Genomic DNA, 17,688 nt, shown 5'->3' on the forward strand with positions numbered 1-17,688 from the left:
AATTATGGAGAGTAATGATTTGTCTGTGGACTGCAGCGATCTCTTAGCAGTGTAAGGTTGAATGATGGATTGAAAAGGTGGGAATTTTTCAGGGTTCTGCAGTAGCATGAGGGCTATAATTAATTGTGAGTACAACAGAGGATTATTTGATTCAAGCCAGTTTAGTTGTTTTAGAGAGAGGCAGAGATGTGGTTTATATTGTTGGCTGGTTGTGTATTTGGCTACTTTATTGTAGCATTGTGCTAATTTGGCTGATGGCTAAGAATTGAGATTTGTTAGGATAGAAAATGCATACAATATGGTAGGGAGTAGAAAAGAAATGGCTATGTTTTATCTAGTAGAGTCAGTGAGGTAGTGTTATACTCTGCAGAGGCAGACTAACTTTTGGTGTGTCTTCCAGAAATGTAGCTACCTGGCTCAAACAGCATCATGTCTTGGTTCTACAGACAAGTGAAAAGCAAAAAAAGGGGCCATTCCTTCTACTGGCACACCAACTAGATGCATGATATGATATGATTTCTGTGCCCTGTCCCTGACCCTCCTTCTGTCCATTTTATTATAAAAAAATAATTTATTTTTTTAAACTCTAGCAAACTGCCTGTACAGACTGCTATTGTGCTCAGGTTTTAGTTAAAAAAATATTTCTGTTTTAAACTGAGGTGAACTGCTTGACACAAATGACAATGCTAAGGATTTAGTTTAAAAATATATATATTTTTTTAATTTTAAACTGTAGTGAACTACTTGCTACAATGTAGTAAGCAGTTGCTACAGTTTAGACCATACACAGAGCACTACAGTGCTCAGATATGACCACAAAAACAGTACTAGCTTTTAAAGGCCTGTGTTGCATTAACAAGAGACTACAATCAGCCTATTGCACCCCCAAATACTATGTACGTGTCTCATCCCGCCCTAGCTAAACTACTGATATATTGTTTATGGCTTGCTGAAGGTGGAGGTCAGGTGATTGTCTACAATCATACTTAGTAGTTTGGTGTAGGTTACCATTTCTATATTAGTCTTGATAGATGACAGCATATTAAATGTAGTTTTTGGAGAGGAGAGAGAGCTGGGGTGAACAGTAGTCGTTTAGTTCTTTTTTTTTTGATTCAGAAGGAGTTTATTTCTGATTTCCTTTGTTTGCTACCATACCAACAGTCTTGGATGTCTTGGATGCACTGAGTTTCAGCCCATGTTCCATGTTTCTGTGACTTCAGATCATTGCAGGACTGTCCAAATCACCTTTCTTGGGACCTTATCATATGCTTTCTCCAAGAATAGCAATGCCTAGTTAGAGTATTTTCCTCTCCTCCAGTCTCTTCCCCTATCTGTCATACTACATCCGGAACTAAATTTAAACTGCTTATCTCCTGTTTTACAGGGTCATAGGTTCATAGGTAAGGTCTAGGCAATCAATCTGCACACTATTACCAGCCAAGCCAGTGACACATATTAAAAGTTCCCTCCAGCCACAAGAATGCAAACACAAGATAAAACAGGAAAGAATAAGAAGGTGCCTATACAATTATCTAGGTTTACACTGAAGGTGGAAAGGGTGCTACTCTGCTTGACATGTATTGGATGTTTCATAGGTTCATAGGTAGATACAAGGTTATTGGCCCAAGGGCATATGTATGCCTAGCCAACAAGTTTCCCTGGCTTACGTCACCCAAGAAAGTTAATTTACTGTGCCCTTGTCAAGCAGAGCTACAGAAGTGATCCCTGGGGTGCATTTCCTATTTCCCATTCACTCATCAAGATTTTTCTTGAAGAGTGCTAATGAGGAACTTTGCTTGACATAGATGGGTAGCTTATTGCAGAGTATAGGAAGTCTCTGAGACAGGAATCTATCCCTCCAGCATGTCCTGTTTATTTTGGTGACAAGGTTTAGGTCCCTAGAGCATGTAGCTCAGAAGGATTGGGATTTCTTTAGGTCCAACAGCTCTGGGTTTTTTTAAAAATGTGACCAACCATTGAAATAATTAATGTTTTTATTGTTTTAAACTAGGATGTTTATTCATAGATTAGTACAAGGCTAACTGCCCTTGGGGGCCATTTTAAGCCTAGCCAATTACCCCATGTGAGAATCAAACCATGCACCTTGTGTTTCTAAGGTAAGCACACTAAACAACTAAATAAAAAATGGAAAAACAAACAAAACAAATCTTTCAGACAGAAAAAAATGCCGGACTTTTGAAACTAAAATTTATTGTTAACGCTTTTGTCACCTTTCATTAAAGGAACTTCTTCAGACATTTGTAATAGCTCAATTTACAATATAAATAGTCCCAAGTTGATGACATCATGGACCTCCCATTATCTAAATTCAGCAAGTATATAAGTAAATGCATTCAGATTTCTTTGTGTATAAAAACTTTTTAAAGCACAAACAAATTCTTCACTGATATTAATTACAACAAAAATGCCAAATATTAAATGCTCCCAGAGAAATGTTTTTTTACCTGGTTAAAGCTTTACGTTTTAAAATACATTTCAGGGAACAAGAATCATTCAACCCAGGGTAGAAAAAGGCATTTACTCTCAGTTGCCATAGCAACTCTGTCTCCTTGAGTCTTAAAGCCCAAGGCCCCCTCCTGGGATTCAGATCTATTTTCTCAATAACCATAAAAAGGAAAGTGTGGTTGGTGTGTTCCAAAATATGCTTGTACAAAGCATTGTTGCTGTTCTGTCTACTAATACTATACTGGTGCTTGTATATCCTTTGTCTAAAGTGCCTCTCAGTCTTTCCTATGTATAAAGAGGGGCACTGTTGGCACCTAGCTAAGTATATAACACCTGTTGTCCCACAGTCAAATTGTCCCACAGTCAAATTTTCCTTCTAAGGGATATTTAATATTCCCTATAGTAAATGAGGAAGAAGTTTCTATATATTTACAAGAAGAACATATTCCACATTTCTTCATCCCTTTGTTAGGAACATATGGGTTAACTTCTTTTTCAAGTAGTGTTTTTAGATTAGAGCCTTTTCTAAATGTCACCCTAGGTCCTGGCCCTAACTTGTTCCTAGCCATAGTGTCCTCGTTAATCATGACCCAATTTTTATTTATAACCTCCCTCAGGAGTTTGGCATCACTTAAAAAGGTTGTTATAAAACTGATGTTGTAATCTAAATTGTCCTTTCTATTAAAACGTTGTTCAGCCATACTATTTGTTTGTCACCCCTTAAGGTTCCCCTATTTAAAATGGGCTTGAAATGTCCCATTTCCCTTTTCCTTCTAACCTCTATAACAATCTCATCCAATAAATCTATTGGGTATTCTCTCCTGGTGAACACCCCCCCCCACAAGTTTTTACACTCCACCTCAAAATCAACATCCAGTGTAATCATCCTTGCTGCCCTTACCAACTGGCCCTTTACAACTGCCCTCTTCTGGTGGTAAGGGTGATTACTGCTGTAATGAAGAAAATCATTGGAGTAGGTAGGTTTGCGGTATATTTTGGCAATATACCTACTATGTGTTATGTCCTTAGCAAGACACACATCTAAGTATGATATAGCTGTAGTATCAAAATGATACTTGAATTTCAAAAAGGGGTCACGTTGGATAAGGTCTCAACAAATTTTGGGACCTCTTCTTTATCTCCCTTAAAAATCAATAACATATCATCAAGGTACCTTGTGTACCAGTGTACCTTGTTTTTGAATATTTCATGTTGGAATAACAAATGTCTTTCCCAATAGGCCATAACACAATTGGCAAAAGTGCTCTCACATGGTGACCCCATCACGACACCTGTTTTCTGCAAAAATAAATCCCCGTCAAATAAGAAAAAATTATTAGCCAATACTAGTTCTAGGAGGGTAATAATTAAATCAGTCTCCTCACTAGGTGCCCCCTTTTCCAAAAGAAAGTCTCTTACCCAGTCTAATCCCGTGTTCTGGGGAATGACCGTGTACAGGTCCTTAACATCTATTGTAATGAAGTTGTATTCTTAGTTGAATTCCAGGTTATTCAGTGTTCCCAAGAACTGCCAGGAGTTTCTGCAGATTTGTCTCTCTGTTTCCAAGTATTTTTTTCATTTTCAAATTAACAAACTTAGCACAGGCATAGGTTATGGAGTTCCTACTATCAATTATGGGTCTAAAAGGGGGGTCATTTAAGTTTTTATGCATTTCTGGAATCCCAAATAGGACCAGCGTAACTGGTGTTGTCATATCCAAATAATTCAGTATATCTATATCAATGTACCCCTTCAAAACCAAGTCGTTAATTGCTGTTTTATACGCTGATAGGCCCCATTTATTTCACTAACCGAGACCTGCTCATATGCTTCACTTTACTGCATATCTCTCATTTTGTTTTTGTATTCCTCCTGTTTCATAAAAAAACAATCCTCCCCCTGTGTCAGGATGCATAACCCTGACTCCTGCTGTACTTAGGTCATTAATTTCCTGAACTTCTGTTTTAGTCAAGTTTGTACTGCTATATACATTACTGGAAGTTCCCAAAAGGTGTCTTATATCAACCTCACATGGTTTCTCAAAACGGGCAATAATCGCCTGTAATGGGGGATTAAATACACTCGTAATCCTAAACTCTGGTAGTACAGAAAAAGTGTTACCTAAAAGCGGTTTAAGGTTTAGTTTGCGAGCATACAATTTTAAGTCTAGTAAAGTCCTTGCCAAATTAGCCCTATTTGAAGGGACAAAGATAAGTCCTTTTGCAAGTGTTTCGATTAACCCAGGTTTTACAGTCTCCATGGTATAATTGTAGATGTTAAAGTCACCTTTTAAATTTGTGCAGATGCTGACATGATGGATCGAACCCTCCACTCCACCAATAATGCCCCGCTCTGCTACCTCCTTTGCCTGTTCTGCTTCCTGGTTTGAGCGTTCCTCTGGTTGTTGTTCTGGGCTCTGCTCACTTGCTGCTGGCCATTCCAAAAATCCCATTGCTGGAAATTGCCATTATTGTGTGTTTGTCGGCCTCTGAGTCAGTTGTTCCAACCCACGGGGGTGTCGGGTGTTTCACCGTCAGTAGTATTTCCCAATGTAATGGATTGTGTTTCCCCTGGTGCCGTATTTATAGAGGATTCATTATTAGAAAGGACTGCCCATTAGATTGGTGTGAAGTAGGGGAACTGGGTATGCTCTGCCGGATTCATATTCCTTCCGGTCCCTGACTAATGTTTTCATTTTTGCTCCTTTTAATTTCTCAATGGTTGCATCGATACTAGTAAAGATGCAACAAAAGTCAAACTTGTATCTCAAAAAATTAGAATCAAGTTTGATCTTTTGTTCTAATAAGTTCAATTCACTTTTCAGCCCATCCATTTGTAAAAAATAGTTTTTGATAAGTAGTTCAAGGAATTCAATCCCTTGCTTGTCAAATAATTTCAACAAGTCCAGGTAAAAGGGGGAATTTTTAACCAACCCATTTGGGTAACGCCATTGTCTATGCCCCCGAGGAATGTGTTGTCGTTGTATACATTCTCTCAATTAGGCTGTTTCAAGTTGGAATTTCTTGTATTTCATGAGTTTCACATCAAACTCTTTCAGGTTAATTACAATGTTGCTCTCACTTTGCATCACACCTGATGCTCGGTCCTGGTTCTCACCTCCCCCTTGCCGAAAGTTAAAAATAGCATCGCTCTTTAGCCAGTCATTAAGATGGGGGACATTAGTAATATTCACATTATTAGTGATGTTATTACTAGCCACAGTGCTCATATTAAGTTTACGGGCTGTCCCTTCTTGTGCAGTCTGTGAGTTAGGTAAAGGACCCGAAGAAATGTTACTGAGAGGTAAATTACCTTAACTCACACCATTCAGTTGATTAACCATGTTTTCATTTGGGAGATTCTGCCTGCTGGTACGAGTTGGAAGTGTTTCATATGCTGCACTCTTGCCAGCTAAATCATCAACCCAGTTAGTAAGCTGTTGTATAAGCAGGGTTGTTGTCTTTCGGCTTTTCCCGGTTAGGGGTCGCCAAAGCGGAACTCCGGTCCGCTAATGATTGGCAGTTGATTGTTACGTGCCGAGTTGCCAGCCCTGATGCACAAACTTCAACAAAGGTATGTCCATTCACGCATGTCTCCACACAGAAGACGCTCTAGCTGAGAATCGAACCGAACAGCGTCTTACTGTGAGGTGACAACACTACCGCAGCACCACCATGTATAATCAGGGTAAGGTTCCCAATAGCATTCTGCTCACTCAGTAAGCTGCTATTCTGAGAATAAAGTAGTGGTGAACTGGCACTTCTTTCCAGTTCCATACAAAAGTGCACTAAACAACTAAATAAAAAATGGAAAAACAAACCAAACAAATCTTGCAGCCAGAAAAAAATGCAGTACTTTTGAAAATAAAATTTATTGTTAGCACTTTCATCACCTTTCATTAAAGGAACTTCTTCAGACATTTGTAATAGCTCAATTTACAATTTAAATAGTCCCAAGTTGATGACATCATGACCCTCCCATTATCCAAATTCAGCAAGTATATAAGTAAATACATTCAGATTTCTTTGTGTATAAAAACTTTTTAAAACACAAACAAGTTCTTCACTGATATTAATTACAACAAAAATGTCAAATATTAAATGCCCCCATAGAAATTTTTTTTGCCTGGTTAATGCTTTAAGTTTTAAAATACATTTCAGGGAACAAAAATCGTTCAACCCAGGGTAGGAAAAGGCATTTACTCTCAGCCATTTACTATGGCTAGGAACAAGTTAGGGCCAGGACCTAGGGTGATGTTTAGAAAAGGCTCTAATCTAAAAACACTGCTTGAAAAAGAAGTTAACCCATATGTTCCTAACAAAGGGATGAAGAAATGTGGAAGATGTTCTTCTTGTAAACATACAGAAACTTCTTCCTCATTTACTATAGGGAATACTAAATATTCCTTAGAAGGAAAATTTGACTGTGGGACAACAGGTGTTACACACTTAGCTAGGTGCCAACAGTGCCCCTCTTTCTTCATAGGAAAGACTGAGAGACACTTTAGACAATGGATATACGAGCACCAATATAGTATTAGTAGACAGGACAACAACAATGCTTTGTCCAAGCATATTTTGGAACACACCAACCACACTTTCCTTTTTATGGTTATTGAGAAAATAGATCTGAATCCCAGGAGGAGGCCTTGGGCTTTAAGACTCGAGGAGAGGGAGTTGCTATAGCAACTGAGAGTAAATGTCATAATGGTTAAGTTGTTTGCAGACACAAGGTTTGATTTGGACTATTGAAGGGAACTTGGCTAGGTTTAACATGGCTTGCACAGGCAGCTAACCTACAACTTGCCAACAAATTTATAAGGACTGGAGGATGGTTTGACACCTGGTCAACACTCCACTGGAATGCCAACAATAATGTCACATCCCCAACTATCCTGGGTCAGTAACTAAAAAGCTTCAGTCCTCACTACTAACTCCAGTGTGAGACCGTCACTTAAACAGGAGTAACAGAGCAACACACTCTATAACCTGGAAATGAACTGTATACGTCTGTCTACCCCAAATATAACTCCTTATTACAAACTTCAGAGCAATGTGTCCCAGTTTAAGACCTCTAATATACTCACACTTAAATACATTGAATCTCACACATTCAAACCCTTCTGGGAAAGCCTGACACAGATTTCCAACTGTGCCTCTTCCCCAAAATAATACAGTAACCTGCTGCTACCAATCAGAAAGACTACATGCCCTTTTAAAGGGGTGTCCAATTATGAAAATCAGATATTAAAATAAATGATAGTGAATGGCTTAAAGCTGTAAGGCTTTTGCAGTGGCCTGAGAAGTTATCAAAGTATATATAAGCACTCTCAAATCAATAGGAAAACACTGATTGACCAGCCACAAAGTAAGTTAATAAAATATTTAATATCAAGCAAAATGATTAAAAATATAAAACAATAATTTCCAATAAATAAACAGAACTTAATCACCAGGAAAATGAAAGCAATAATGAAAGATAGAAATCCAATATTTAGAAAAAGGCTCTAACAGATTAATTTTCTTAACTGACTAAAGAACACTGTCCCTGATCTAAACTAAATCTAAAATAAATTATTACAACAGAGCAAAGGCAGGCTTACTGTTCTTGGTGGGTTATTTTGGGTATTCACTGCACAGAACAACTGTGAACAAAAACAGCTGACTTCAACTGTCTTCAGCAGGCTCTTTTATAGATTAGTTTAGCTATAACAGCTGTTGCATTTCTAATTTTCATTTCATATTTTGAAAATCAACCAACAGCTGTTTATTAAAGTTCCTCCCCATTTTTTAGCCTCTGACAGTAACACACAGCAACTGTCAACAGTCCAATGACATCATCTGCAGATCAGCTGATTCTGAGACAGTCTACATTTAGAATCTTCTTCACAAATATGCACAGTTAGAAATGTAAAGGAACACTGTTCATGTCTTTAAAACATTCTGTACAAACAGATTATAAATCAGCATGTAAGAACTTATTTACAATATCATAACTAGTCATGCTGGCATATAATAAACAGGTTCATCTGAAATTTATGTATAAAACCTTCAGCCAGACATGCTAGAACAAATGACAGTGTTTAATTTCTTCATTATGATTAAGGTCTTTACCTTATGGACATAAGATACAGGGTTTGATTTTCACCTTTGAGAATCATGATTACACTTAAAAAGACCACCTGAAGTTGTTAGCCAAGTAATCACCTATGAACCTATATGAGACAGGTAAAAAGCTTTGTGAATAATTGCAGAGACAAAGTGATCAAAAGAAAATGAGGATCCTTTGTGACAGTGCCAGATTAGAAGGGTGTGTCAACTACACCGCAATGAAGAATATTCCGTTTACTAAAATTAAGTATATTATATATTTTCCACATTTACTTTGAGAACATGGTACTTGCACTTTTGAATATAGCCCCCTTTTGTTTTTGTATGCTTATTGTCAAGTTGTTAGAGATATGCATCTCTTTCTCTCTCTCTCTCTCTCTCTCTCTCTCTCTCCATACTGGAATAAAGTATTCTCTGGAGCCATTTTCCCCTAATGCACCCAACATCTTATATTTGCCACAATCTTATCCGAGCTTACCACTTTTCTTGAGTTTATTTTCGTTAGTGCACTTCATACTTAATCTTGGGTAGGTTCTCCTTTCACTTTCATCATACATTAAGCATATAATGGTACAGAGTTTAAGATGCATTTTTCATTCAAAAGCGTCTTGAAATACTCCTCCCATCTTTTCTTAATCTTCTCTGGACTGCTGTACAGACTAGCACCTGCTGACCATCTTCATTATCTTTGTCTTTGCCTTCAGCATTATAAAAAATTTTAGTTTCATCTGCTGAGTCACTTTTCAGAATCTAATAGAGTTTCTAGTTCTCTGTGATTTTCCATCTGTCAGGTCACTTTTCGGAATCTGGTCGGGTTTCTGTGACTCTGTGTACTTTCCATCTGCTTTGTCACATTTCAGAATCTGGTATAGTTTGTCTGACTCTGTGTTCTTTACTATTGTAACTGCTTTTGTATCCTCTTTGTTTATCATCCAGTAATACTTAGCCTGATCTATCTTGTGTTTCTTCTTTTTCCTGCACTCCTTCTTTCTTTGATATCTTGCTGAATGGCTGCAGTCCACCACCAGCTTTCATTATATCTCTTATTCCCATACCTAGTTTGATCACACATCTGTTCCATCATTTTCAGTCATGCATTTTGAGATGCTGCCATTCCTGATCAGCTCCTATATCTGACTTTGTCTTGAGGTAGTAGAACCATAGGCATTTCCTTGAAATGTCATGATTTTATTCCAGTAAATTCCAAGTCTTCAGCTTAGCCTCTGTTGATCTTGAAGCCATTTCTGACCATTGCTTGTAGCTCATTGTGGCCAACAGTCGTAGATGATGGCTGCCAAAAGTTTCACTGGGGATAACTTTGTAATTTCTGATTTTACCCCACTCTATGATTGGAATCAGTTTAATAGGATTTTATGGTCAACTGTGCTAAATGTCAAAGAAATCAAAGATGACCAAAACAGAAATCATGTTGCTCTCTCTCTCTCTCTCTCTCTCCAAGAGGAAATTTACTACTATAATGAAGACAGAATCAACAACAGAGTGAGTCCAAATGTAAAAACCAAAGTTAAGCAAGGAAATCATAACCTTCAGAATAAATTTATTTTGTACAGTGAAATCTTTGTAAAATACATTCTTAGAGGTGGCAAACTAAAAACAGGACAATAGTTATGCTTATTAATAGAATCCATGGAATTTTTTTATTAAAGATCACGACTGTCAAAATCTCTTTTCAATCAGGAGGAAATATACTTGACTTAAAAAGTGATTCCATGATCTGATAAATAATTTGATCCAATAAACAGCCTGGAAAGGCAAAGTTCATATTTTCACATATAACACATATACTTGAATCAGGGCATAGGAACTTCAGGTCATTGTGAATGAAAAACGTAATCTTCAAGAAAGAAGAATAAAAACATGTCAGCCAAAGCCATGGAGGTGCTGAGGAATGCATCAGTTATTCGCAAAGCTTAATGGTTCGTAAGTTCATAGGAAGGTACTAGGCTATCTGCCCGAGGGCATTTATAAGCCTAGCCAGAGTGTTTTGGCTTTCACCACCCCATTGATTAATTAACTGAGCCTCTGTCAAGCAGAGCCAATGAAGTGATCCCAGGGGTGTATTTTCTGTTACCCATCCACTCGTCAAGGTTTCTCTTGAAGACTGTTAGTGAGGGGCTCTGCCTAATGCAGTTAGGAATTTTGTTCCAAAGCTTGGGGAGTCTCTGTGACAGGAATCTATCCCTCCAGTGTGTTCTGTTTATTGTTGTGGTGAGGTTTAGCTCACTAGAGTGCGTGGCTTGCAGTGACTTGGATTTCTTTAGGTGGAGCATGTCCATCAATTCTGAGTTGGACATGGCTTTGTAAGTCAGGCAGAGATCACCTCTGAGTAAGCGATATGCCACTGAGTACAGCCAGATTTTTTCAGTGGTGCTGCATAGGACATATGCTTGAGGCCAGTAATCCTTTTGGTGAGGTACCTTTGTGGTCTTTCCAGCTGTTGGAAGTGTCTTGTGAGGTACATCCCAGATGGGGCATTGTACTCTATGATGGGTTTGATGAGTGATGAGTAGAGGGGCACTATAACCTCTTTATTTCTAGATGTGAACCCTTTAGTAATTAGATGGGCCACATAGAAGGATTTCCTAACAACTTTGGCAATATGATTGTCAAAGGAGAGATCACTAAATAGCTGGGTCCCCAGATCTCTTACTACCTATTCTGTATTAAGGGGGCTGCCACCTATGTGGTAATTCGTGGGTGTTTTGTTTTTCCCAAACAGGATGACTATGCATTTTTTGGCATTTAGCTTGAGGCCATGACTTTGACACCAGATGTCCGTCTCAGTAAGGCCTTTTTTGAGGATGTCACTGTCAGCCGGAGAGTCAATTATGGCTCCCAGTTTGCAGTCATCGGTGAACTTGGTTAGCCATAGTCCTCCTGTGTTTGCCTGTACTTCTGAAAAGTATATGCCGAACAGTAGGGGTCCCAGGATAGAGCCTTGCAGGACACCACTTGTGACTGGTTTAGAGTCGGACCAGGAGCCTGCTATTCTTACTGTGCGAGTTCTGTCTCTAAGCCAGTTGGCAACCCATCTTGTGACGTAAGGGTTTATGTTCAGGCTGGTGAGTTTTTCTATAATACCCGAGTGAGAAATGGTGTTGGAACACCTTGGCAAGGTCAAGGTAGGCTGTGTGAACCACCTTTCCCTCGTCTATGGCCTTGGAGACTGTCTCAAAGAAGTCAACCAGGTTTAGTAGGCATGATCTGCCCTTAACAAAGCCGAAGTGGGTTGGGTCAAGTGTTTGGGGTTTCCCAATGTCTTTGTTAATGAGTGCCATGATAATGCGCTCCATAGCCTTGCAGTCCAGGCTATTCAGGCTTATGGGGCGATAGTTACCAGGGTCAGTTGTGGCCCCTCCTTTGTGGATTAAAAGGAGATCAAAAAGACTACAAAGCAGAATAAACTGGTAGTCACTTTTAAACACAATAAATCCGAGTGCCATAAGCCAGATGTAAATGTATCCCAAAATAAAATTATATAATTTACCATATACTTCTCAGAAGTACAGGCAAACACAGGAGGGCTATGGCCAAGGTGTTCACAGATATTGCCAACATTCTGGCTGACAGGTTCAGTGCAAATTTCTCCCCTCCTTCACCCCCAAAAGAAGAAATACTTATCCCAGCTGAATGTAATCTCCCTGTCATCTCAGATGTCCAAGTGAGAACCACCCTAAATAAAGCAAAAAACACAGCATCAATGGGACCTGATGGTATTTGCGTGTTACGTGAACTCCAAGAGGAGCTAAACCCACACATAAAAATGCTATTTAACCTTAGCCTTACTTCAGGATATGTACCTGAACACTGGCGTACAGCAACAGTGGTCCCACTCCACAAGGGGGGTGCCTCTACAGACCCTGGAAACTACCACCCCATAAGCTTAACCAGCCTGGTCTGCAAAGCTATGGAAAGAATCATTATGGAACTCATAAACAGAGACATAGGGGACCTACAGACACTTGACCCCACCCAGTTCGGCTTTGTAAAGGGCAGATCTTGCCTTTTAAACCTGGTTGACTTTTTCAAAACAGTCACTAGAGCCATTGATGAGGGCAAAGCAGTCCATACAGCATACCTGGACTTGGCTAAGGCCTTCGACATAATACCCCACTCACGCATCATAGATAAGCTCAGCAGCTTAAATGTAAACCCTTATGTCACTAGATGGGTTGCAAACTGGCTAAAGGACAGAACCCATAAAGTTAAAATCGCTGGAGCAATGTCAGACTCAAAGCCAGTCACAAGTGATGTCCCACAGGGATCTGTCCTGGGACCCCTCTTGTTCGGCATTTATTTCTCAGATATTAAAGCAGACACAGGAGGGCTGTGGCTGACAAAGTTCGCAGATGACTGCAAACTAGGCGCCATAGTCACCAGCAGACACACACATCCTACAAAAAGGCCTCACAGAAATGGACAACTGGTGCCGGAGTCACGGCCTTAAACTAAATGCCAAAAAATGTATAGTCATCCCCTTTGGGAAAAACAAAGTACCCACAAATTATCACATAGACAGCAACCCACTGAGTACTGAAAATGTAATCAGAGACCTAGGGACCCAAGTCGACAGCGACCTCTCATTTGATACCCACGTTGCCAAAGTGGTTAGAAAAACATTCTACCTTGCACACCTCATCATGAAGGGATTCACATCCAGATCCAAGTATGTCATTGTACCCCTGTATTCCTCCCTCATCAGACCCATGATTGAGTACAATGCCCCATTTGGTATGTACCTCACCCGGCATTTGCAACAGCTGGAGAGACCACAAAAGTACCTCACCAATAGGATCAAGGGTCTCCAACATATGTCTTATTCTGCCAGACTAAAGAAACTTCAGCTCTATTCAGTATCATACCGCCTGCTCAGAGGTGATCTCTGCCTGACGTACAAGGCCATGTCCAATCAGGATCTGATGGACATGCTCCACCTCAAAAAATCCAAGTCCATCAGGACCACGAGAGCTAAAGACTTAAACCTCGGCACAAGTATGAATAGGACATGCTGGAGGGATAGATTCATAACCCAGAGGCTTCCCATGCTTTGGAACAAGATCCCAGTTCATATTAGGCAGAGCCCTTCACTGACTCTCCAAGAGAAATCTTGATGAATGGATGGGAGATCGTAAGTTTACCCCAGGGGTCACATCTGTGTCACTGCTAGACAGGGGCACAGTAAACTAATTCTATTATATAAGGGGACCTTCATTGTGTCACTACTAGACACAGTAATCTAAATTTATTCTGTACATTTTTGTACCATTTCATGGGGTGGCAAATGCCACATCACTATGGCTAGGCTTACAAATGCCCCAGGGCAGATAGCCTAGTACTATACTATGAAACTATGAAACTATGAAACTGGACAAATACGTTTCAAGGTTCATAGGTAATTATTGGCTATTGATCCATGAGGATTTTTAGAAGCCTAGCCATACATTCCCATGAAGATTTTTGCTCTTATATTTTAAGTATGAATAACCCAGAAGCAAGCGGAATATTTAACATGTTGCCCCTGTCCATGAGGGCCAAGGGTGATAAACCAGGGGTGAATTTGTATTTACAAATCCATCCAGATTATGATGAATCAGATACAGCTGTACTAATGAAATAGTCTACAGAGACTAACAACACAGTCTGTAATGAATTCCATTAACCAAAGAGTAAAACAAGCATCAAAATCCAAATTAAAAACAACAACAATAAAAACACAAATAAATAAAAAGAAATCGACAACAATCAATGTTAAAAAATGAAACTGAAGTCAAACATAACACTGGCCATGTTTGAACAAAAAGACGACTTAACAATGAAAACAATAAAAGCTCAAGTATCCCTGTGAATATCAAGAAAGTCAGGCAAGAGTTGCCTGACAGGAGGCAATCCATAGGGTGTAAAACTTGCCAAGTGTGCTAGACAAGACCAGGAATATAAAAGGTAAATTTGCAATCACAAGCTAAGGCATGCAGTAAAGACAGGTAATCTAGAAAAATAAGCTCAGACACAAATAATAACCATTCTTCTTGTAAAATGATCTAGTAATTTCACCAACTAAAAAGGCACAGGTGAAAGTTTTTCCCTTTGAAAAACAGAAGACTCTTTGATTTCTGAGAATACCCTGAATAAACTACAAAAACTGCTGAAACCCACAGTACTAGGCAAGAAGCCCAGCAGATCAAGAGAAGACTGTCTCACAGAAGGAGCAGAAACTTGCAGAATGCAACAGGCCATGGATGGCACGGCATGGCAGAAAGGTCATCCGTACAGATGTCACATAATGAAATAACGCTCTGAACACAGATCTCAGAATGTAATGAAATTCTAGGCCATTAATTAAAGAAAACAAAGGTAGTGAATAAAACAATCAAAAAATGACTTGAGGTGCAGATAATAATGAAGCCGAGCAACCAACTGACACCATTTTCCCATAATTCCTCCTAGTAGCAGAACTGACATTTGACTCAATGCTATAACCTATATTACTTACACTCTAGACAATGGTGCAAATAGGAGAGGTTGGTACACGTCTGCTCTATAATCTATGCTTTGAGAATACACTAACCAGCTAGCATCGGAGGTTACAGCTATGAGATATTAAGGAGCTACTTCCTGTGGTACAGGGTTCTATTCCCTCAGCCTTCATTTGCCTGCTGTGTGAGGAAGTCTCTTAACTAGCCATTGCTTTGGGGCAGTTGATAATTTGGACTAGGGTCATTAATGGTCTGTTGGACTGCATGCCTAGTACCTACCTATGAACATTTATCTCTGCTCAGCATCTACAGAACTAAATACCTTTTCCAGAAGAGTTGCTAAATTAATTCAAACAGCAAGAAGACCCTTCCTTCCTTCCTTCTGGAAGTCAGGAAATTACTTCATCTAGAAGTACATGCAAATATTGCTTATACTGTAGATTTCCAGGTAAAGACGATCAACCCTGAACCTTACAGCAAATAGCTTTGTAGTTCTGAGGCTCCTGAAACTGGAAACCTCTGTCTCCTACTCTTGCAGTCTTACTTCACAATGTTATTGGAATGGTCCTAATGTGCACTCCAAGCTTATACCCACTGGGTGACTAGACCTCACCAAACATGTTATCATGGCCTTTGAGCTGGAATCTGCAATGCTGACTGCCAGTTATGGACTGACAAAGCCATTAGTCTTTGACTACCCAAAATATTTGTGGGTACAACTTAAACTTTGTGGTTAGTCATGCATCCATTGAAATACTCTCATCTATGTAATGAAGTTTGAGCCACTTTAGAGTGTTTCTGTTCTCCTCAGAGCACATGAATCCAAATGGCTATACCTGCAGGGGCTGCCAGCACGTATCATAGCACCAATATAGACAGTTTTTACAGGCTAAATCCTGCCATGCTATGATTATGTTGTCTACTATGACTATAGTGAATCATTAGCTATTTTTTTAACACTCACAGCCATCTTCCTAATCCAGCAGTGAATATTGACAGACACCACAGATCCAATATGACCAGACCTTCATGTAATAAAGCCTTCACAGCTATGCTGCTTCCATCGTTCAAACACTTCACAGACTTAGTAGATGCTCTGGCTCTCAAGAACCTATATATTTATGCCTGGAGGAAAATGTTACCAGGTATGACAGAATCAATTTAGGCACCCTTTTATGCACTAAGTCTGTAGAAGCTATACAATGCTATAAGAACCTAACCTGTTCAGCAAAACTAACTAACTAACTAACTAACTAACTAACTAACTAACTAACTAACTAACTAACTAACTAACTAACTAACTCACTCACTCACTCACTCACTCACTCACTTTGCAGAATCACTAACCCCATCTTGCATTCCGGAAGCTTCCAGGCTATGTGCAGAGGTGGTACTTTTCTATTATATAAGAAACAATCAAAAGAACTTTCATTTGTTCCATTTTCATTGATCCCACCCGAGCACCTGACCCAATGAAAACCCAATAAACATTAAAAAAAACACTAATTTTAAAAGAGGGCAAGCCCTCTACACCTGTAAATACCGCAGTGCTCCCTGACACTTGCATCTCTATATAAACAAACTTGAATATCCCACAGGAATGGTCAAAAGGGGAAATCTCCTAATCTCCACTGTGTCATGCAATTCCATTTTGGTGTACTGCAATTTATCAATGTATTTTGCAACCACCCAGTGGTTGATCAAATGCTCAGGATCCCAACTTTCTTAAGTAATCTCTTGTCGTTACAAACTTCCACGTGCATTTTATCAACAGTTTTCCTCAAAGTGTATATTTGTCAATTTTAATAAGAAACTCTGAATGAAATATCTACAAAATCATAAACTACAGTGTAACTTGCATACACCATATGTCTTTACTCTATAAAAAGTTATAAAGTAAAAAAAAAAGAAAAAGAAAAAAGAAATTTAGCCTCAAATCCTAACTATGTTAACTTTATACTGGTGCTTATTTCTGTTATTTGGCTGAAGTTCTACAGTTATTTAAACCAATTATGGTAAAAAAACTCACTCCTGAGTGTACCACCCACCTGCTTATAAATGGTTATAAAGCCATGAACCTACCCCATTACAGATCAATGTTTCTTCCCTATTTTGAGATTCACCCCTTCATTTAAATGTGACCCCCATGGGACACTACATCAAAGTAGGTTTGACCATGTACTGTTTTATTCTTAGTGGCCCACAACCCTTATTAGTGGGTGATTCTCCAGCAAACTTTTATTTTTCAATTTTATTTTATTCATGTGTGAATGGGGTAAAGAGACCTAGGGCAGGATTCACGAAGGCTTGCACGGAGTCTAAGAGTAGTGTAAGACTCCATGCAGCCCTCGTGATCCAGGAACAGCCCGAAATTCCGTGTAAGAGACCAGCTAAAACGTCTCTTACACGGACTGGGCGTGGATATGCTAATCACCTCACTTGCAGCTGAAAGGCATGCAAATGAGGTAGATTAGCGCTCCACGAAGCTCAAACCAGCCTGTGTATGAGCTGTGTTAGCTGCAGAAATGTACTCAGTTGACAACTGAGTACGTTTCTGCAAAAACCACAACGGAGCCATGTCAGCTCCAAATAAAGGGTGCATATGTGTCAGGCAGCAT

The sequence above is a fragment of the Protopterus annectens genome, chromosome 2.part1 (assembly GCF_019279795.1).
Source record: "Protopterus annectens isolate FY-2018-M chromosome 2.part1, PAN1.0, whole genome shotgun sequence".
Taxonomy (NCBI): domain Eukaryota; kingdom Metazoa; phylum Chordata; order Ceratodontiformes; family Protopteridae; genus Protopterus; species Protopterus annectens.